The sequence below is a fragment of the Sapajus apella genome, unplaced genomic scaffold (genome assembly GCF_009761245.1).
Source record: "Sapajus apella isolate SASKATOON/1434 unplaced genomic scaffold, GSC_monkey_1.0 scaffold4, whole genome shotgun sequence".
NCBI lineage: Eukaryota > Metazoa > Chordata > Mammalia > Primates > Cebidae > Sapajus > Sapajus apella.
Window position 1 is genome coordinate 45,358,717 of NW_022436944.1, and position 22,559 is coordinate 45,381,275.

At 41.7% G+C, this 22,559-nt stretch overlaps 1 protein-coding gene and 1 pseudogene across 1 annotated transcript in view; both read left to right on the forward strand.

Annotated features, from left to right (window-relative positions):
• The window catches only part of RARB (retinoic acid receptor beta), a 416,035-nt gene that overhangs the window by 119,792 nt on the left and 273,684 nt on the right, over positions 1–22,559 (forward strand). The window lies entirely within an intron of this gene.
• LOC116537627 overlaps positions 1–22,559 on the forward strand; it is a 51,589-nt pseudogene that overhangs the window by 16,250 nt on the left and 12,780 nt on the right.

The window sequence follows — 22,559 nt, forward strand, 5'->3', positions numbered from 1 at the left end:
GATAGGGGAATAATGGCAGGAGTTTTGGTAAAGAGACAATTTTTGCCCTACGACAGATCACTTACGTCACACTTGGGCAAATCTTTCTGACATCCCTCAGTTTCCCCTTCTGAGAAATACAGGGTAGAGGCAAAACTATTGTTAAGATTCCTCCAGCATTACCATGCAATGATTATTACCCATCTGCTCCACAAAAATGTATACCAATATACTCATAGATACTCACATCTAATATCTTCCCTCAAGTCATGAAGACACAGCTCATACTTGAAGATCAGCTTGAGTTCAAACACGGAATGCTGCACATTCTGTAAAATAACATAAGCAATAAACTGCACTTGCAGAAACCAGTCATTAATGGTCCCAAATAGAAAAATAAACTTTTCTTTGCACTCGTGTTTTCAGGTGCTGTAAAAATGCTTACCCTACGTCTCAGATATAGTAAGTCATCATTTAAGAGATATGCGTAGAATTGCATGGGCCAGATGTTTGATTTTTTTTTTTTTTAAACACACAGCTTGTTTGCACACTGCCTTTTACCCGCTGCAGCAGTTCAGCCTCAGAGGATAACTAAGAAAAACCTCTGAGATTGTTAGAGGGGAGCTTCACCTGCCAGTCTGGGCTGCAGGATCTCTATAGCAACCAAACATAAATCAAGGAAATGGCCCCTTTTGTAAGTTGGTTAATAGGCACAACATGCTTCTTTAGAAAATCCAACCATTCTTTCAATAGACTTTGATTGAAAGTCAGCCTTTTCTTGAGACACATTCACATTCACATCTAGTAGCAGCTTGTATGGCTGTCCACGGGCTAATTTATTACCCTTTAAAGATCTGGCCAAGAAAAAATGGCTCTCAGAACAATGTTTACATTCAGAGGCATAAGCACAGAGCCACAAAAGAACATCCTTTTGTTCTGAACTTGGAATATTAATCTTTAACCCACAACTTTAACTTTCCCTCTGTTACAGGGATCGACAGAACCACTCCTCTCATTAAAATTTTACCAATTTAATACAGAGTGGTTTCTAACATGTGAGAAGGCAGTAGTGAATCTGCCTTCCATTTTTTTGCCAAACCTTGATAGAGATGAATTGTTTCTCAATCTCCCCATCCTTTGCTTGAAAAATACCTTGCTTCAGGGGTTGCCATGTACAGAGTTGACTCTCTTGTCGCCAGTAGGAGAATTTGACAAATTAACAAAAATACAAGGTGTGTTTTTCACCCCTGGTGAAGCAGCGAGGGTGGGGCCATCAGATGGCGAGATGGCCTCTTCCCACCCTCACCCCACCAAAGTGTAGTTTGGAAATGTGTCCAAGAAATGTCCCACATTGAGCAAGTCTTCCCCAGTGTCACAGAGTCTAAAGGCAAAGTGGGGTACACACAGCACTTTCTTTCATGTGGGCAGGGTCACATCACTGAGTGAATGGTGAGGCCTCTCTCAAAGAGGGAAGCCAAATGCTATGCCCTGTCTTCTTTTGAGGTGGGAAGAGGAGATGGGGAAAACAAACCTTTGTAGTTTTTGTTAAAGTAGATTATGAGATGAAAAACTTCTTCTAAAACAAGAGGGAGCTTGCATTGCTCTGGGTAGCCTCAGATCCCAGACAGAGTTAGGCAAGGAAAGATTTATATGAATGCCTCCCTCTTTAGCTTTCGTAAATCCTCAGAAACCAAAGTCTCCAGAAACCAGACTCCTCAGGAGCTGCCTTCCCTTTGATATGGTCAGCTGTCCCCACTGGCAAGTGGAGAAGAAAGAGTCCTGGGTTGGTTTCAAACTGGGCATGTTTCAACGTGCCCTGGATTTTAGCTGCACGCCTGTGTTAGGAGAAAACACGGTCCTGCCCTGTTCGAGGCTGGTCATTTCGAAATAGCTTTTACTTTAGTGTCAGTCTGAAAATACCTTTGGGGTCTGTGACACTGAAGATGCCCCCAAAATTTAATGCAAACTAAGCACAGTGTGCTCTCTGCAAGAGCCAAAAAGATTCTAGACGCTCAGGAAAGGTGGTTGGTTTTGGGGTTTTTTTGTGTTATTTTTTTTTCCTGTAGCTGAAAATCCAATGAAGACAAAAGATTAGTTCTGCTGGTTATTCACAGCCTGGCTATGTGGTCACACAACCGGATCAGACTCGTTATGTAGAATTTTTCACCATGTACCTGTATCCGTGTTCTGATACGCTATGGAGAAGCAGTACAGTGCTGTAGTTAAAAATGTGGGCGAAGGCCCTGAACTGTCAGTGTTCAGATCCCAGCTGTGCCACTTACTGGCCGCGTCAGTCTGGGCAGTGAGCACCCGTCTGTACTCAGTTTTGTCATTTGTAAGATGAGACTATAATAGTACCTACTTCATAAAGTCGTTACAAGTTGATGTGTTAAAATGAACCGCTTAGACCTGTGTCTGGCATATCATAAGCCCTCAAATGTTCATTGTTGTTAACATTTTAATGCTTCTTTTGTAGTTGATGCTATTGTGTTGTTGACTGGGAAGAATGCCTATTACCCAATGTGCAACACAGCGTTTTCCAATTTCGGATGATATTTTGCAGAACACTGGACAAAAGAAAAAGAATTTCCCAAGGCTAGAGTTACTCCATTTAAAAAAAAAATCCAGAGATAGGAAGCAGCTGTGTCTGTGACAATAACTAACCCCATTTGCCTCAAACCATCATCACCTAGTGTATCTATGTTTGCTTCCATCTGATTAAATGGAAATATCTGAGGTTTAGGAGTTCTGGCTAAAAACGTTGGATGTATTTGTCCTCTGTCTGTTCCCTGCCACGAAAATGAAGAACTGGTTCTGCTCACCTACTAGCCTAGCCAGCCTCACAGGGTCACAACCTAGTTGCGTTTTTGAAATTCAAGCCCAGGATGCTGGGACTCCATTTCATATGTGTCGCAACTGGGAGTGGCCGCTCGTTTGTTCTAAGGGCTTTGTTCCTTTGAATAAGCCTTCTCAGCTTCAGCCCAAGTATCACAGAGACAATAACTTCAGAGGAGGCAAGGAGGGGATGTTCACCAAAGGATTCACCAAGGAAAACGTAGCCTGTTTCCCAGGAAAGAGCTCCACATCTCTAAGAATTCCATGAACAAATCGGAAGTTGCCAAAAGGATCAGTGGAGTTAAGAAACCGAAGGGGACTGAGATAAAGCAAAAAGCAAAACAAAATCTATTTTGATTATGTTGTCATTCATTAAGAATTGAGTTTATAAACACTGGGCACTCACTGAGAAGCAGCATCTTCTGGTAGGAAAAGTCAGGTTTTGAAGAGAGACATTTGAACCCCGGGAATTTAACTTACTGCATGGCCTTAAGCATGTCTTGGTCTTGAATTCATTCTGTCTACCAGTCAGCATCCAGTAAGGAAAGAAAATGCCATTCCAGCTATTTCTAGCAGAAGGAATTTAATATGGGGAGTTGGTCATACCGTTGATGTAAGAGCTAAAAGAAGAAACTGCAGGATGGGGCCACCCCTTTCCCCAACCCAGGCTGAAGGGCCTACAGGAAGAGATGGTGCTATTGCAGGTTAAGATCTGCGGCAGACAGTGGGAGCTGAAACCACAGAGGAAATTCAGTCACTGGGAGAAGCCACTGAAGGCAGAGGGGGGAGAGGAGAGAGACCGTAGCTTCTCCCTTTCCAGGTGCCCATTGGTGTAAGCTTAGAAGAGAGAGGAGAAAGTGGGAGTGGATGGGGGGAAGGAGGAGGAAAAGCCAGAAGCTTTGCAGATTTGCTCTCAGATTCATTCCCTGCCCTTACCCTGCTCTCCTCTTTATCACAGGATATTGAGATATATACACAGATAATAGTGCCCCAGTTAGCCCTGTCCTACGTGATCAGCCCTGCTCTGTCTCATGGATACCAGAAAGTGTGTCTCTTTTTACCTCTCAAAACAATCTTAATCTGTTCATTTTCCCAAAAGGGTAATATGTCACCCGAATTATATAGACTGTTACCAGTTACATGTAACTCTCTTATGCTATTCCGGCACCGTGGTACAGTAATTAAGAACAAGAGCACTTAAGTACTTGTGTTCAAATCCTGGTTGTGCCTGCTTTGTGACTTTTGGGCATTTTAACTGCTATGGTCTGAGTATTTGTGTCCCTCAAAATATCTCCATGTTGAAATCCAGTCCCCCATGTGTTGGTATTAAGAGGTGGAGTTGGCCAGGCGCTGTGGCTCACATCTGTAATCTCAGCACTTTGGGAGGCTGAGGCGGGTGGATCACGAGGTCAGGAGTTCGAGACCAGCCTGACCAACATGGTGAAACCCCGTCTCTACTAAAAGAACAAAAATTAGCCAGGCTTGGTGGCACACACCTGTAATTCCAGCTACTCGGGAGGCTTGAACCCAGGAGAGGGAGGCTGCAGTGACCCAAGATTGCACCACTGCACTCCAGTTTGGGCGACAGATTGAGACTTTGTCTCAAAAAAAAAAAAAATGAGGTGGAGTTATGGGGAGGTGATAAGGTTCTGCCCTTATAAATGGCATTAATGCCCTTATAAAAGAGGCTTGAGGGAGCCCCTTTTGCTATGTGAGGATGCAGTGAGAAGATACCATCTATGAAGAACAGAACTTCCCCAGACATCAAATCTGCTGGAACCTTGATTTTGGACTTCCCAAGCTCCAGAACTGTGAGCAGTAAATTCAGTACCTTTCCATTGTTTGTGTACTACCCATTCTAAGGTATTTTGTTACAACAACTTGGGCACACTAAGACATTAACCTCTCAGTTTTCTTGTTCATATAATGGGATTAAAAAGAGTCCCAACCTCATGACATTTTTATTTTATCTGCCTAATATGTAGGGCTGTATTATGTTAAGTATTAAATGAAAATTATCCCAAGCCCTAAGATTTTGATACATCAGTGTCTCAGTTTTATTGCTGTGACATGTGGACAAGACAGGACTACTTCTCCCTTGGTTTTGACTAAGACACCCACATGCTGGATATTGAATACCAATCTAAATGTGAGGCAGATCATCAACAGCAGGAAATTAGACGTTGAAAACAAGTTCCATAATCCTTTAGATTTTTTACCACAGCAGCTCCAAGGAGAATTCAGAAGTATCAGAAGGGGGACAAGGACATATGGAGATGGAGGATGTATTTGGAGAAAAGGGAGCTTTGGCTCACACACCAAAGGGTTTCTCAAAAGTATATCTTGTTGCCTCAGTAAATTTTCATGGTTTTCTATATTAGAGACTTAGAATCTATTTGAATCAACTGTCTAAGGAAAGTAATTTCAAGGATGCATAATCTTACATAATAGAATGAACCTTAGGGACAGCCACCAAAGAGGCAAAACTCGAGATGAGCCTTGGAAGAAGAAACTTAGAAGAGGGTCAGAAGACACACACATCATTAAATATTGCAGAAACAAGGCAAAATCCTCTCCGACCCACAGTAGACAATCTGAAGGGCAAAGCAGCCTGGAGTCTGCAGAAAGGACTTTTTCCCCTAAATAAGCTGGTAATTAGGATATTGCTAGAAGCTCCGACTTACATTTCCCGTGGACATATATAGCTTTATTTTCCTGTAAGGTGGGAAGTAACTTTACCATTTCCTAGCTTTCTGGGAACTGAGGCAAATTATCTCCGTGCTTATGTTTTGTCATCTATAAAGTGTTAATTTTAGTTGTACTTACCTCTTGAAGTCAATGTGAGGCTGAAGTGAGTTCATACAGGAGTAGGCTTAGCATGGTACCCAGCAGGTAGTAAACATTCAAAAATTCTTAGTTCAATTATTTTAATTACTTAGTGGTAAAGGTCTGGCAGAAAAGAAATGAAATGATCTGGATTACTGGAGGGGGGGAAAAACCTCACTCTAACTGGGAGGGTCAACTTATTCCCTGTCCAAATTGTTTACTGTTTAATTCAGTGGTTCTCAGAAAGGATCTCTAACGCTGACCTGTGAGCTGGTCCATGTATTACTAGCTACAACTTGGAAGTCCCTATTGCTTTTGGTCGCTTGCCCCAATTCATAGCATATTTAAGTGAGCCAGGCATCTCACTGGCATGCCATCCTACCAGTGCTTTACTTCTAAGCTGTCCCGGACAAGATATTTTATAGGAGTGAGAAGATACGTCTTCAATAACATGGGCAGTCCTTGAGGCTCGTGGACTGAGAAGATTCCTAGAGACTTTGAGTTTTGTATAGGGCTCTCATTCCCTACCTAGATAGTGTCCATGAAAGAGCTCAATGGACTCTAAAATGGCTAAAGCCCAAGGTCCTGGCCTGTGCAGACTTAGAATCTGAGTTTCATGTATATAAACTTGAGGAAATCCATGAACTCTGTGATGTTCTGCAAAGTGGAATGTTCCCACATCTTGGAAGGGGATAAATTGCTTTCATCATATTCTCAAATGGTTAAGAAATACTTCAGGATAAAGTAAGGGAATTAAGGTCTAGATTTTTTTGCCGACAAAATAATTAGACCTATAACTGAAACAGATTAGAGGAAGAAAGGAGCTTACGGTCAGTTCATTTGGCCCTACAACCTCTCCCTCTCTACTCCTGACATTGTTTGAAAAACTGAGGACTCAGAAGCTATTTTTTTTTCAACTTACAGCTTACTTTTAATTTTATTTTGGATTTAGACTGGTCAAAGGTAGTGCTGCTTCCTCCACAGGGATGTAATATTATATGAATTCGTAAGGATCATGGTTTGTTTGTTTTCTTGTAATCTGAAACAGCTTTATCAGAAACCTAATTCATAAAGAGAAGCTAATCATGTACAGGGAAAAGCAGATCTTTGTGGGGATTTTTTTCCTTTAAGTTTTCAGCATAATTATAGTCATTTTTTCCCTTTGTTTTCTTCCCTATTAAAAGCAAGAGATGATCCAATTTTTTCCCCTCACTCCCTAGTCTAGTCCCTTGCATGGGACTAATTAGACAAGACAAATCATTGGAAGAACATTCATCTTTATCCAGGAGGAGGTTTTCAGAATTTTTTTGATGTTGTCCTGGATTTCTACTTTTTCAGGGGCTTTTTGAAATGACAGATGGACTCAACTGCTTTTAATGCCTGGTGGGGCAAGGAAGAATTGCATTCACTTATGTGTGTGTGTATACATGTGAGAAACATTAATTTTTAATTTACTCTGTTTACCTTGAGAAACTGCCAGTGAATGATTCAGATATTCCACAGAAAGGGACTTTCTTTTGTAATATAGGACAAAAGACAGCTAAGCATGTGTTCTTTCTTCAAAGCGGAGGTTCAGGGTAGGGGGAACAGTATTTATTTGTGCAGCTTACAGAAGGACTACTTTGACTCTGTAAACACTCATATAATTTTATTAGGAATTGCTACCAAATCTTTTCATCTAGTATATGCTTAAAAACTCGGCTTAGATACAGTGATAGAGAGTGAGAGCAGACTGTTCCCACATTCCTTTAACAATTCTTTGTGTGTCTGTGTTTTCGAATCAAATCCCAGGACGATGATTTGCACAGTGTTGAGTTAGGCAGGTCTCTGATTTTTAGGCCCAGGTATGACACTGGCTTTGGGTTCCAGCAATCTTCCTCTTCTGTCTTGCACCTGGGTGTCTCAGGAGGCCGGATGCATGGGGTCTGCTGATTCTAAGGAGGAGAAAAACTTCTCAGCTTCCCTGAGGGGGTTGAGGATGAGAACTGGAGCATTCTAAAGGGCTTTCTAATAACTTGTGTGTACAACCTGATTGATAGACTTTGGAGGCTTCTTTAACTCTGCCCAATTGTCCATGAACCCCTCCAGGATTCCCTCGGACTGAAGGTGGGCTTGGGACCCAGACCTGATTGCAAATTCCTGAACAGACCTAGAATATCTGAAATACCCATATTAAGACTTGCTTGTATGAGTATGCTAATATGCATTCCACGTCTAAGGAGTCACTGTTCATATCACAGATATCGTAGACTTGTATAGTTAATGAAAGAGCTTACTGGCAATGGCATTAAGGCGACTTGTTCTTACAGGATCAGTGGATTAGCCCAGGTTTACGTAATATAAAAACTGTTTATTATCAGTTTGGGTTTTTTATTAAAAAAAAGGAACATTTAGTGAGTATTTAGTGGGGAATGGTTGTTGACCTCTCCCCTCAGGGCGGACTTCTTAATCTCAATTCAGAGGATCTTTCAACTTAAATAGCAAAAGGAGAGAGACGCATCTTCATTCTCACTGCAGCCTCGACATTTTCTGGCTCTGGTGATCCTCCTGACATCCTCCTAAATAGCCGAGACTATAGGCACGCACTACCGTGCCTGGCTAATTTTTTAAATTTATTTTGTAGCGAAAGAGTCCTAACCATGTTGCCCAGGCTGGTCTGAAACTCTTGAGCTTAGGCAGCCCTTCCACCTTGGCCTCCCGAATTGCTAGGGTTACAGGCATGAGCCATCACACCTGGCCCACCGCACTCCTAAATTTGAAATTATGAATGGAAGTAACCACAGTATTACAAGAAGTGCCTGCAATATTTTTCATATCACATTTAATTGTTGCAATATTTCCATTTTTTAAGACAGTTATTTTTTAAAGTTTTAAGAAGACCATAAAATTGTTTTCCTTTTTAATCCTATGTAATTATTTGAGGAACATTATTCTGAGAAGCAGTTCACAACACTCATCAGCCTACTAAAAGGCCTATGGCACCAAAATTTAAAAAAAGGAGATTCTATAGTAGGAAGTTAGAGGCTAGAAAATAGTAATTTCTTTATCTTTCCTATTCGAGAATTATTTGCCTCTGCCCCTTAGCATCTGACTGTGGAAAAGTCAAATAATTGTGTAAGAATGTACCTGAACAGTTTGCTATCTATGTCTAATTGCCATGCAGTATAATTACAACTATGCATAGCATTAAATATGTGTCAAATTGGTTTTTAATTCATTTGATTCGATTTCAGCACCAAGATCTGTGCATTTAGGCATAGTTTTCATAGTTTATGCTTTCATAAGATACGGTTGAGGAGCAGATGATATCGCACGAAATAATCTGAGAACCACTGCTCTAAATTTAACTCGTGTTTATGTTATCACTGCTTCAGTGTGTCTGATAAACACTCTCTTGTATGACAAAACATGACACTGTTGTCTACAGAATGTCCTTGCGTTATTTGTTCAGCACAAATGCATACTCCTCAATGTGGAAAAATGATTAAGATGCTATAAAATGTGGCACAATGTCTAGATCATCTCTTTGTGGAGGAAGCAGAGTGAGTATGTGCTGAACAATAATTTTTCACAATGTGCAAGACTCTTGATCGAACCTTTAATAGAGACAATCTAGCCTCTGAATCATTAACTCCAAATTCTAGAAGAAAGAATATGACTAAGTCTGATATCCTTCTTGATCCACTGAAGAACCACAGGGCCAAGGTCTCACAGTACAAATAGTTCTGCAGGGACCATTGCAGGCAGAGGGCAGTTTTCTGAGAACAGAGGGAACCAAAGCTTCCTGTAGCAGAATCGTACAGGCTTAAAAAGGAGAGACCCTAATGGTTACTCAGGGAAGCTAGGACTATATGTCTCCCCACTGTTTGAGTCACTTTTGGCTGCTGCTATAATAAAATATAGACCATCTCTGATTTACAATGGTTGAACTTAGATTTTTTGACTTTGCAATGAGTTTATTGGGATGTAACCTCGTTGTGAGTTGAGAAACGTTTGGATTTATGGCAGTTTAAGTTTTTTACGTTACGCTGGGTTTATCAGGGTATTAAATGCATTTTTCACTTGTGTGTTATTTATGATAGTTTTTACGTACTATGGATTTATCAGGACATAACCTCATTTATAAGTCGAGGAGCATTATACTACAGTCTGAATACCAATGGTGTTAGTGTCCCTCAGCTCCCTGGGGACTCTCCATTTGGTGCATATCATCAGTGGGAGGATCCTCCATTGCATGTCTTGGGGTGTTACAGCCTGATGTTGAGATAGCCTTAGGGCACTGTTGGCCTTGAGCTCTTACAGGAGTTACAGCTCTGTGCTGGTGACAATCGTGGCTACCTTCTCCTTATAACCGTAAGGTCCCGTATATTCCTCCATTTCTATTTAGTGCATTCATATTGTGTTGCAGAGCATGGATATGTACTTGTTGATTATATCTCTCAGTTCTGTATTTTGTATGGAGCTGGGCATTGATTTTTGGCAGGTATTCCATCTACCGTCTTAAACTGGAAATCTAGCATATCTTGAGAACCCTGAGGATTCTAGAAGCAGGACTTTAAAGTGCTGGTCTTGACAAGAACAAACATCCCTGTGCTCCTCTCCCTAACATCTGGGGCTCTCGTGGTGGAGGCTCCAGCCGCTAGTAATGGAAAATGGCACCAATATTACGTCTGAGAAAATATCTTTGGCATAGGTGCCAGACCATTGGTGTCAGCACTGGCATCATGGTGCTAAAGACACACCTCTAGTAGCACCAGAAATAGCAGTGGTCTGAGTAATCGCCACTATTAAAGGTACCTTCCAGGAGAAAAGGGCAATGGCCCACAGGAGTGAAGTTGATTGGCGCAAATGAGAAACTAACAGTAAAACCATAGCAAGTCTTCATGTTAAGTTCACATTAATGCCGGGAAGAATAAATAAAAGGGAATCATAATCACAATGAGATACCACTTTATGCTGACGACCATGACCAAAACCAAAATGTCAGACAATAACAAGTGTTAGCAAGGATGAGGAGAATTTGGAAGCCTCCGCTATTGCTGGTAAAATTATAAACGCTGCAATAGCTTTGGAAAACAGTCTAGCATCTCTCAAAAGGTTAAAGATTAAGCATATAAACCAGCAATGCCACTCCTAGGATGTACTCAAAGGAACTGAAAACATGTTCACACAAAACCTTGAATGTGAAAGTTCTTGCAGCATTATTCATGATAGACTAAAAGTGTAAATAACCCAAACATTCAACTGGTGAATGGATAAATGTTAGTTATATCCACAAAATAGAGTATTATTCAGCCATGAAAAATGACGTGCTGTTACTAGTTACAATATGGAGTAACCTGGAATACATTATGCTGATTAAAAGAATTCAGTCACAAATGCCACGTATGGTATGATCCCATTTAGATGCAATATTCAGAATAGATTCATATGACAGAAAGTAGATGAGTAGCTTCCAGGGGCTGGGGACAAGGGACGATGGGGAGTGACTGTTAAGGGGCCTGGGGTTTCTTTGGCAGATGATGAAAATGTTTCAGGATTAGGGAGTGGTGATATTTGCACACCTTTGTGAATAGACTTAAAACCACCAAGTTTTATACTATAAAAGGGTGAATTTTATGTTATGTGTATTATATCTCAATTAAGCCGTTTTTTAAAAAGTCTCCAGCAAAGCTGAGGTGTGCCCCATGGAAATCATACGAGGTCCTGTGAGTCTCACTCCACTTACCCACCCTTCTGTGGTTCGGATGTTAAAATGCTCTTCCCCATTTGTCACAGAATTTGTGTATATTTAAGAGAAGGGTAGATAAATTGCTTTTTTAGTATTTTTCTTTACATATGAGCTGCTCTATTTCTAAGGGAGCTAGACTAGACAATAATCTGAATGGTCAGCTCAGTGTTCTCTTCAAATTATTCCAACCCTTGATGGCCATCAGAGCCTGAATTTATTCCTTTATTCCCTTGAGTTCTTTCTCAGTAGGGTCCTGGGTCCTTTATACAAACAACCTCTTGACATGCTCAGCAGTTCCAGCCCCAAAGCCTATATTATATTCCAACGAACTTGGGAAGGTATTATTGTCTCCACTCGCAAGTGAGAAAACCCAAGTCAGCGAGACTGTGACCCAAGAAGCAAAGAAAACTGACACTGATTTTATCCTCCCAAGTTTGCCAAGCTCCTTTAATCTGATTCTTCAAGTGCTTTTAACAGTGAACTCCTGTTGACTGCCTTTGTCACAGGCCTTTCTGTTTAGTAATGACTGCAATTAAGCTAGAACCTAATATTTGACAACAACAGCAGAGTGGAGCTCCCATTAACTTTTTTGAGCCAGCCCAAGGAGTAAGTGAAGCAAAAGGCCATGACCCACTGAGTGCCAAAATGAAGACCCGTGTCCCCTCTGATGTTAGCTGAATGTCTCTCTAATCTCCTGCGATCTTTTGCTTTAAAGATACCAGCAGACATTCGCCACATGGTTGAAACCTCATTGAGTAACAATGATTTCTTCTCTCTTGCCTCAATAAATGTGGTATTTAGTCACTCAGGTTTCCATCTTTGTGAAACTTGGGTACAGTAACAATTTACCACAATCACTGGTGGCATTTCAGTAAAGCCACTTGGAGCCCCATAGAGCCACAGCCAGCCTCGCAGAATGTTTTTACTTTCTTTTCTTTGGGCTGGGTTCGTTTCTTAATTGCAAATTGCAGAGTCCAGGGTTGAAAGACAAAACGCCACTGTGGGTGGCCCACAGGTTTAATGAGGCTTGTGAATCTGGCCAGATCATATCCAGTGTCCTCCTGAGGCCTGGTGATGCCTGTTATGAAAAAGGACACTGAACAGCCCCAAAGCTCCAGAAAAAAAATGGAAAAGAAGGTAGATACTCCTAGACCCATCTTGACTCGGTAATACGAGTACATGGACACCTTTTCTTTGCTGACCTTAGCAATAAAACTTATGTGCACAGATCATAGCTGAACCCAAAACCAAGCATCTAGATTCCCAGTCCATCACTACACAGAACTGTCTGGTGGATGGTCAAGGCCTTCCAAATCCCAGCTGTACCGACTCCCCTAAACTTATTTTCAGTGCTTCCTTGGAAGGCTTCTTTATTCAGTTCTGCTGATCTCCTTTCTCTTCAGCGTTCAACATTTGGTCCATTTCAACATCTTTGCTGAAGCTTTTCCCTCTGCTTGGAATGCCCTGTAAGATCCCCTCCCCCTGCTGATGATCCCAAGTCTTCCCACCTCTATGATGTGTCCACCATAACTGCTGTGTCCACCATAACTGCTGTGCCTAGAATTGCCCTCTCAGATGGTCTGTGTCTTCACTATAAAGCTTGTCTCTATCTTCACTCTTTCAGATGCTTTCATTGACCTGGATAATTCTAGCTGGTGGGCCCACATTTGGAATAATCTTGGACTATTTTTTTCCTCTCATGCCCAAAATCTAATCCTTCTACAACCCAATGGACTTTATATTTGAAGTCGTCCAGAATCTAACCACTGAAGATAGGTTAGAGGAGTCGGGTACAGCCAGGATTCGGAAGGCCTTGACCATCCACCAGACAGTTCTGTGTAGTGATGGACTGGGAATCTAGATGCTTGGGTTTTGGGTTCAGCTGTGATCTGTGCATATGTATTTTCTTTTTAAGGTCAGCAAAGAAAAGGTGTCCATGTTCTCGTATTACCAAAGTCAAGATGGGTCTAGGAAGATCTGCCTTGTTTTCTATTTTTTCTGGAGCTTTGGGGCTGTTCAGTGTCCTTTTTCATAGCAGGCATCACCAGGCCTCAGGAGGACACTGGATATGATCTGGCCAGATTCACAAGCCTCATTAAACCTGTGGCCACCCACAGTGGCATTTCATTTTTGAACCCTGGACTCTATAATTTGCAATTAAGAAACTAACCCAGCCCAAAGAAAATAAAACATTCTGCCAGGCTGGCTGTGGCTCTATGGGGCTCCAAGCAGCTTTACTTAAAGGCCAGCAGTGATTGTGGTAAGTTGTTACTGTACTCAAGCGGAAGCACCTACATCCAGTACTACCTCCCTAGTCTACAATACCATTTGATTTCACCTGAGTTATTGTAAAAGCCACCTGATTAGGGTCCTTGCTTCCACTCTTGTCCTTACAGACCTCTGCATGGTAGCTAGAGCAATCCTTTTACAGCGCAAGTCCCGCCCTGCCCCTCCCTATTCAAAGCTCTCTAATGGCCTCCAACCCCTTTAGAAGAGCACCTAATCTCACCAGGTTCTTCCAAGACACAATAACAATTCAAACTTACTCCAGTGGTATTTTTACTTATAATAATGGCATTTAACAAGTGTTTACCCTACGAGAGACACTGTTGTAAACCTTTGACATGTTCAGGGTTGCTGAAGTCTACGGGACGCGTTACAGTTCAGAAACCGAGGTACAAAGAGGCCAGAAGATGTTCACAGCGTGCACAACCAGAACTGGGATTCGAACCATGAGAGAGCCCATGTTCCAAACCACGTCCCCATCCTGCCTCTGGACGTAGGATACACTAAGGCGTGCCACAGCCTGCATGATTAGACCTTCATTTTAATTTAAAACACTGCAGTAAGGAGCCCAGTACTCTGTTTTCTTCTGTTTGCAAATGTATCGATGTATGAGTTTAACTGTAGGAGGAGAGGTCTGAAGCAAGGAAAAAGAGAAAAAGGCTGGAGCCTGCATTAATGAGGTAAACCCACGTCCTCAGACAGCAATGCCTCAGAGCCAAGCTGGAAGCCAAGAAATTTGTTTTAAAAATATGATATCTCCCAAGCTGCAGATGACGTCAAATATATGGTGATATACCACCCAAAAGGCAAAAACCACAGTTTGCTTGTTTAAAGGCTTATTTTAAGTTGGCTTGGCTGCTTCTCAGAGCTGTACCGCAAGCAGCAGCCTGCAGTTTCTGTCAAGGGTTGAAAAGTTGTCTTGAGAAAATGAATTGTGGTCTTGCCCGGAGACTCTGCACTTTTGGTAGAATCACTGCTGCCCCACAGATAGCAGGCAGGCCAGCCAGGCAGCTGGCTGTCATTACTGTCACACCTGAGCCATGGGCTCTACTACGCTCCTACCTAATGGGGGATAAATTCCATTTGTTGGGTAGCAGAGAAAGAGCTTGGGTTTGAACAAAAATTCCCTCAAAAAGAGTAAAATGTCACCCAGTGGTATAAAAAAAAATCGAGAAAAGGGTCTTTGGGTGTTATATCAGTGGTATAACTCAAGATGAAAGAGTAAAATATAAGGGATTGGGTGTTTGAATGTTTGCAGCCTGTCTGCTACCCATCTTGTCCCAGGTGCAAAGCTCTGCACTTGATTCTGCTACTTAAGAAAGACACCATCTAATTTGCCATACAGGGGAGCTTCAATGGAGCTGTGTGTATCTGGGGAAGGGAGTTTGGTAGCGTTAGCCTGGCCTGTCCTCCGCTGTGTTATAAACGGTTGTTATCTGAAACAATTGAGAACTCAGGAGGAAAAGGCCCAGGTATGCACCAGGAAGTCTGGTGCCCCATTTTTGGAGAAGGAAAGTGAGAGGGCATTGAGTTTCATTGATTGGGTCCCCGTGGCAGGCCAGCTGCCCCCCAGGAAGCCCTGGTATTCCTGTCCTCTCGGTGAACCTGCCTGAAAGGGATATAGGAGTTATTGGGTAATCAGGACTTGTCAGCACCTCGGTTATGCAGGATGGTTCAATCCGATAATGTGCATGGAACCTGTAATAGGGCTGATGAAAAGCACTCTAGTTTCAAAAGGGCCTTGAATGATTTTTTGTTCATTTTCTGTTTACATGTAATGTGTTATTGATGTCATTACCTTATAATACGGCGGCTTGTTTCATAGAAAAACCAGGAATTATTCATTCTTTAAAAAAAAAAAAAAAGACTTAGAAGAAAAAGAAGAAAGAAGGAAAGAAAGAAACCCTGTTACGTGAGGAAAATTGCATTCGAATGCTGCAACTGAAACATATTGATTTTCTGGCACTAGACTTTTTAGATTAAAAATGCCAATACTGAATCCTTTCATGACCTATAGTTCATATGAAGTTCGCATGTCATTTACTATTATTCTGGGGGAAAAAAAGCTGAATCTTTAATGAAAACATAGTTGGAAAGAATGTCTGCCGTTTCCGCAATTTGCATACCATTATAATAATGCCTGATTATGAGCTAAACATGCTGATAGTGGGATGGGTTGAATGTTGCTCTTATTTCACATCAGAAGTCATTTGTCTGAATTGTTGGCTTGTCTTGGCTCCATCCTTGGTGGGAGTCATGGGTGTGCATGCTTTCGTTGTCCAGGCTTATTAGGGTTGTGCAATAAGCCACCCATGCTAAGAGAGATACATTCCTTCACATTCCACTAATGCCAGAGACTGACTTATGTGTGTCTGGTCTTACTGTAGTCCAGAAAACATTCCTGATACTTATTAGTTATTTATCCAAATGAGTTAAAAATTTATAATATAGGCCAGACATGATGATTCATGCCTGTAATCCAAGCAGTTTGGGAGGAGGAGGCAGGCGGATCACTTGAGAACGGGAGTTCAAGACCAGCCTTGACAACATAGTGAAAACCAGTCTCTGCTAACAAAATACAAAAAAAATTAGCCAGAAGTGGTGGTGCACACCTGTAATCTCAAATACTCAAGAGTCTGAAGCACAAGAATCGCTTGAACCTAGGAGGCAGAGGTTGCAGTGAACTGAGCTCATACCACGGCACTCCAGCCTAGGTGACAGAGCAAAACTCTGTCTCAAAAAATCTGTAACATGGCCATATAAGTTCCTGGCATAGTCTTGATTTTATTGCATGGTTACTGCCAATCTCAAAAGTCCCTTAGCCAACATTCAAATTCCTCAATGGCATCTGTGGTTGCAGTCTTTGTTTTCAGCAGTGAGCCAGGTTTGAAAGTTATGCAAAAATGTCTTTCCTACAGTCCCGTCTCATCTTTTGTATTTCCAGGCTGTTATCACAAATATCTGTACATTGATCAGAGCTTTCTGTACCTCCTGCTGAGCCATGAATTATTTCGATTAGTAGGTCCTATAACATTTTGGCCTCTGTCACTAGAATGAGGACGAGGTACTCAGAAGGTGTAGATTTCTTACATAAGCAACTTCTCTAGCTAGAATCTTTCTCAGTGGCTGTAGTAGGGGGTTGTAAACTAAGGTCCACAAACTAAATGCTACCCCAAACCAGCTTTTATAAATTTTTATTGGAACGCAATCATGTTCATTTGTTCACATGTTAGCTATGGCTGGTTTTACACTACAGCAGCAGGGTTGAGTAGTTGCGATGGAGACTATATGTCCAGCAAAGCCTGAAGTATTTTCTATCTGGCCCTTTACAGAAAATGTTTGCCAATCTCTGCCCCATAGGACTGTGTTCCTCTAAAACGTGCTCCTAAGTTATGGTGCCCCCTAGTAGGTCCAGCTGTCTGTCCAGCAGTGAATGCAAGAGTAGATGCTACAGAACTTAAAATCACATGTTTGAGTGAGATGGAATCTTAGAAATCACCTCATCTTAATTCCCACCTGACTGATGTTTGATTACCACAATAAACTTTTTGCTGCTGGGGAATTTCTTAAGTCTCCAGACATGCCATTCTGTGTTTTATAGTTGTGTTAGAGACTCTTCCTGGTATGCAGCACAGATCTATCTACTTTTAAGTTCTTTCCCTTGGTCATACTCCTATGCTTTGCAGGCATACAGACAAGAATGAATGCTCTTCAACACAGTAATCATTCAGATATTAAAAATTATTGTCATTTTCTCCCTGAGGTTTTTTTTTTCTTTCTCTCTTTATTTTTTTTTTCCTGAGATGAAGTCTTGCTCTGTTGCCCAGGCTGGGGTGCAGTGGTGTGATCTAAGCTCACTGCAACCTCCGCCTCCTGGATTCAAGCGATTCTCGCGCCTCAGCCTCCCAAGTAGCTGGGACTACAGGCATGCATCACCATGCCCGGCTAATTTTTGTATTTTTAGTAGAGACAGGGTTTCACCATGTTGGCCAGGCTGGTCTTGAACTCCTGACCTCAAGTGATCCACCCGCCTCAACCTCCTAAGGTGCTGAGATTACAGGCATAAGCCGTTGCACCCAGCGTCTGTGAGTATTTTCTTATTCACATTACATACTCCAATTCACTTTTTTGTTCTTGTGGTAGAATAGTGAGCTCTTTAGCAATCCAGTCATATTCCTCTGTTTGCACTAATTCTTCACCAGGCACTAACGTGATATTCCAGATATGGTTCTTCCAATGTGGAGTTAGGCAGAATTATCACCTCCAACATTCCAGAAGTTCTATTTCTGTTAATGTAAACTAAAACTTAATTCACCTTTGGGGAAACCACATCACTATTGATTCAGACTCTGCATGCAATCAACCAAAACTCCTTTGTCGATCTGTAGAAAAGTCTGATTCCTTAACATCTCATAATTGCTTCTTTTTTTTTTTTTTTTTTTTTTGAGACCAAGTCTCGCTCTGTTGCCCAGGCTCAAGTGAAGTGGTCCAATCTCGGCTTACTGCAACCTCCACCTCTGGGATTCAAGTGATCCTCCCTGCCTCAGCCTCCTAAGTAGCTGAGATTACAGATGCACACAACCACGCCTGGCTAATTTTTGTACTTTTAGTAGAGGCAGGGTTTCACCATGTTAGTCAGGCTAGTCTCGAACTCCTGACCTCATGATCTGCCTGCCTCAGTCTCCCAAAGTGCGGGGATTACAGGCATGAGCTGCTACGCCCAGCCTCATACTGCTTCTTACCTGAGAAGTAATGAAACAGATGTCTTGAATTCTTTGGCATTGCTCATACACATGAAGGGTGGCTTCCTCCAGACTTTTTCTTGAACCTATTTGATCACTTTAAAGAGAAGTAAAGACACTGAAAGCAAAGATTCTTCATGAAAGTCCCAAAGCCTGTTCTACACATATTTCTTGCCCTTCCCCTGTTAGCAGCGTGGTAGGATTGCCCTTGCTGGCCCTTGTAGTTGGGTGGGCCGTGTGATGAAATCTGCCCTGTGAATTTGGAATGAACATGAGGTGCATAGCTTCCAGGCCACCCATTTGGCTGTAAATGTAAAACCCTGCAGTGCACTCTTCCTCTTTGGTGTGATGACTGTTTTACTAGTCTGGGCCTCAGAATAAGGTGAGATAGAGCAGAGTTCCCTGCTAAGTCATGGTAGATATGGAGCATGAGTGAGAAATCGTCCTTCATTTTTGTAATTGGCTAAGGTTTGAGCATTATTTTTGCAACACAGCTTAGTCTGTAGGACTGAATAACTCAGATTTTCTGGACACTCGGTCATTTAATATTACATAATTATTTTTTGGTACCTAGTATGTGAAAAGCACTCAGACTATCACAATGAACCAAACAAAAGTCTCTACCTTTGTGAAAATAGAGGGTTTGGACATTTTATACAGTAACCACAAGAGATTTTCACCTCTCCAAATACCATATAGCAGACAAAATGCAGTATGTTCAGAAATGATTCTGCAGATACGTGATTGTTCATGAACACTAGATAGAGTGCAGGCTGGAAGCTGGATGCCAGGGTTTGAGGGCGACTTTTACCATTCATCTACTGCATGACTTTGGGCTGACAACCCTCCTTGTCGGGGCCACCATTTTCTTTACCTCTCTCTGTTCACATGATTCCACTGTATACCATCTGTATCAGTGATGGTTCAACAGCTCCTTAAATGTTTTCAGAAACAGCAGGTACAGCATGGCCTCAGGCAGGGCCCTGTCAGTGTTTTTACTCTGAAGCACTTAAGTTCTGGAAGCCATGAGATACAGCCAGATTTTGCATGTAAATAAATTCGTTACTCAGTTTATATTCTGTGCCAAGCACTGCCTTGAACTGGACACTCTGGAAATTAAAGGAGATGTATACATAATGGCCCTGAACCTTCAAGTCCAGTGGAACAGATGACACTGCCACTTAGGTACCAGGACACAACACTGGATGCTAAATTGTGAGTCAAGGTCAGAAGAAGTTTGTGTGTGGGGGCGGGATGATCAAGGAAGTGCAATCAAGGAAGACCTCATAGAAGGTGTTATATTTGTGAATGTGTATGAGAGGTGTATTTGTGAAAACAGAATGGAGTCCCAGCTGGCAAATACAAAGAATGGGGGTGAAGACCAGATTCTGACCCACCCCGTGTGGACAATAGAATAATTCACTAATGCAAATTTTAAAAGATACAACAGTAGCCATCCATACTGTTTGAATCTGTACTAAAAGATATCTTCATTTCCTCCTCAAAGAGGCCTCCTGTAGCTACAAAAGAGCTTTGCAAATCTGGACCTTTCCCTTTTGTTGCAGATTCTCTGTTTATAGTTTTTATTTAGTTAACAAAAGCTGTAGTATCAAATATGTAGATGTTCCCCCCCCCCACATTCCTCCTTGGTGGCACATAGTGCCAGGTCAGTATACACAACGGGGCAGCTGAGGGTTTCCACAAGGGAAACAGGGTGAGGCTTATGCCCGTCTTTGCTCTGTAACATGTTTGGAAAAGGGAAATGTGGAAAGGAATATCATAGCCAAATGGGTTCCATTCTTCATGTAAGTGATGGCTCTGTTTTGCCTCTCAGTAAGAATGGCTTTCCCCAGGGCACATATGGTACATAGATAGTTCAGGCTTATGACACAAACTCAAAAAACTCAAGGAATGACAGTGGGGTGTGTGGACACTCACACTCAAGCTGTGCCTTCCGGTCAACCTACTGAGAAACCCCGCCTCCTCATTCAAGTCAGTTACCCTTAAATCACCATAGAAAAGTTCAACTCATTAATGTTGTACTTGGTTAGAAAAAAAGGAAAAAAGTATGTGGAAAAAAAGAAATGCTTATGTTCAAAATACAGGTTCTTTGGGGCAGGTGAGTTGTTTCCCGCGGTGTTCAGGGAAGTGGTTAATGAGCTTATTGACTACAAGGCAATCATTTGTGAAATGCCAAGGAGGATAGGGTAGAATCAGAGACGGAAGAAAAATTAAGGTGTTATTTTATATAAACGGAAAGGAGAAATGTTGGCTAATTACTTTTCTGAAAATTAAGGTTATCATTAAAAGAAATATACTGACTTTTTGGTAGATTTTGATAGCTTTCAAAACACATTCATATTCATTTCTTCATTTGATTCTCATAACCTCAGGAGGTAGGTAGAGTGGATTTTTTTTTTCCATTTTCCAGATAAAGACCTAAGATTTTGGGAAGTTAAAGAATTCACTCAGGATTGTACAGCTAATAAGCAGTTATGCCAGGACTGAAAATTCAGACCTTCTAACTCTGCCCTGGTCAAGTAAAGAGGAAAAGTAAAGGCTGGGAGTTAAAAGAGGGTTTTAAAAATGCAATTAATTGAAAAGAAGAAGTAGAACAATGTAATTTAGTGGGTGAGGGCTCACTCACTCTGGAGCAGAAATTGCAAACAGAAGCCTGGGGTAATAAGTTGCAGATGGGTTTATACAACAATTATGGCACAAACGATAGTTACAAAGTTTTTTCAGTTATTAACAATACTTAAAAAGCAGCACATTTCACAATAAAAATCTGGATTTCTAACCCCTCTTTTACAATCTGCATAGAAGGCCCCACTGGGGAACATTCCCATGGAGACACAGCCAGGAGGAGCTTGAGGGCAGCTGTCCATCTTAGACAGACATGAGCTCGCTGGTTCACCTCAATCTCACCATTCCCTGTTGCCACCAGTCCTGGAGATCAATGACCTGTTGATCTGTTTCATCACGCCGTGCTGTTGCTTTTCTCTACCCGTCTGTATCACATGCTGGATTCTCGAGCCATTTGGATTTGTGTCCTCTAATTTGGAGGCAGCCTCCAGCCCCTATCCATTTCTAGCTATTTGAATGTGGGCAGATTATTTTCCATGTTAAACTTTTCATTTCTCTTTCCGTTCTATAAAATAGGGCTAATGGTGGTGACACTGTAGTGGAGATCTGTTGTTGTTGTTGTTGTTTTCCCCTACATTAATCCTTTCCTTAGAAGTTACCATCTTACGGGAATAAAAAGGCCCACTTTTTTTTTCTCTAGGGTGAGTAACTTCAGCTACTCCAATCAAATGTAGATAAACCAGACTTAGAATTAAGAGTCAGTGGCCCAAACAAACGTGTGTGTGAGTCAGTTTGCAAGATCTACATCAAGGTTCCGGGGACGGCCCTGGCAGATGCATCAGGGGTTGATACTATTCAAAATTCATTATCAGTGTATTGGTGGCTTGAACTGTAATGCTTATGCCTAATGGGAAGTAACTAGGTTTCCCCAACTCCCTGGTATGATGTCAGCGATTATCTCTGGTTGTGAAACTTCTTAGCCTGGTTCCCTGGCCCTTACAGAAAATTGGCGAGCCCTTTAATATACTGCAGTGCTTTTCTTTCGCTTATTGGCTCCCAAATCTCTTCTCCACATTTCTCCTGTTCTGCTCTGTGTTGTAGTTAACTATAAAATTCATTTCCTAAGCTCCTGTATAAGCAGGTTTTGTGGGATCTGAAGTTTATGCAATTTGGGGGTCTTCTTTAGTCATAATACAAAGTTATACATAAAAAATTATGTACAAAAAGGAATATTTATTTTCTATGAGGAAAAAATAACAGGACAGGCATGGTGGTTCAGCCTGTAATCCTAGCATTTTGGGAAGTCCAGGCAGAGAGATTGCTTGAGTACAGGAGTTCAAGACCAGCCTGGGCAACATAGTGAGACCTCGTCTCTACAAAAAAAGAAAAAAGCCATGTGTGATGGTATGCATCTGTAGTCTCAGATACTTCGGAGGCTGAGGCAGGAGGATCCCTAGAGCCCAGGAGTTGGAGGTTGCAGTGAGCTATGATCACATCACTATATTCCAGCTTGGGTGACAGAGCCACACTCCATCAAAAAAAAAAAGAATAATTACAAATCTTAAAAATTTACT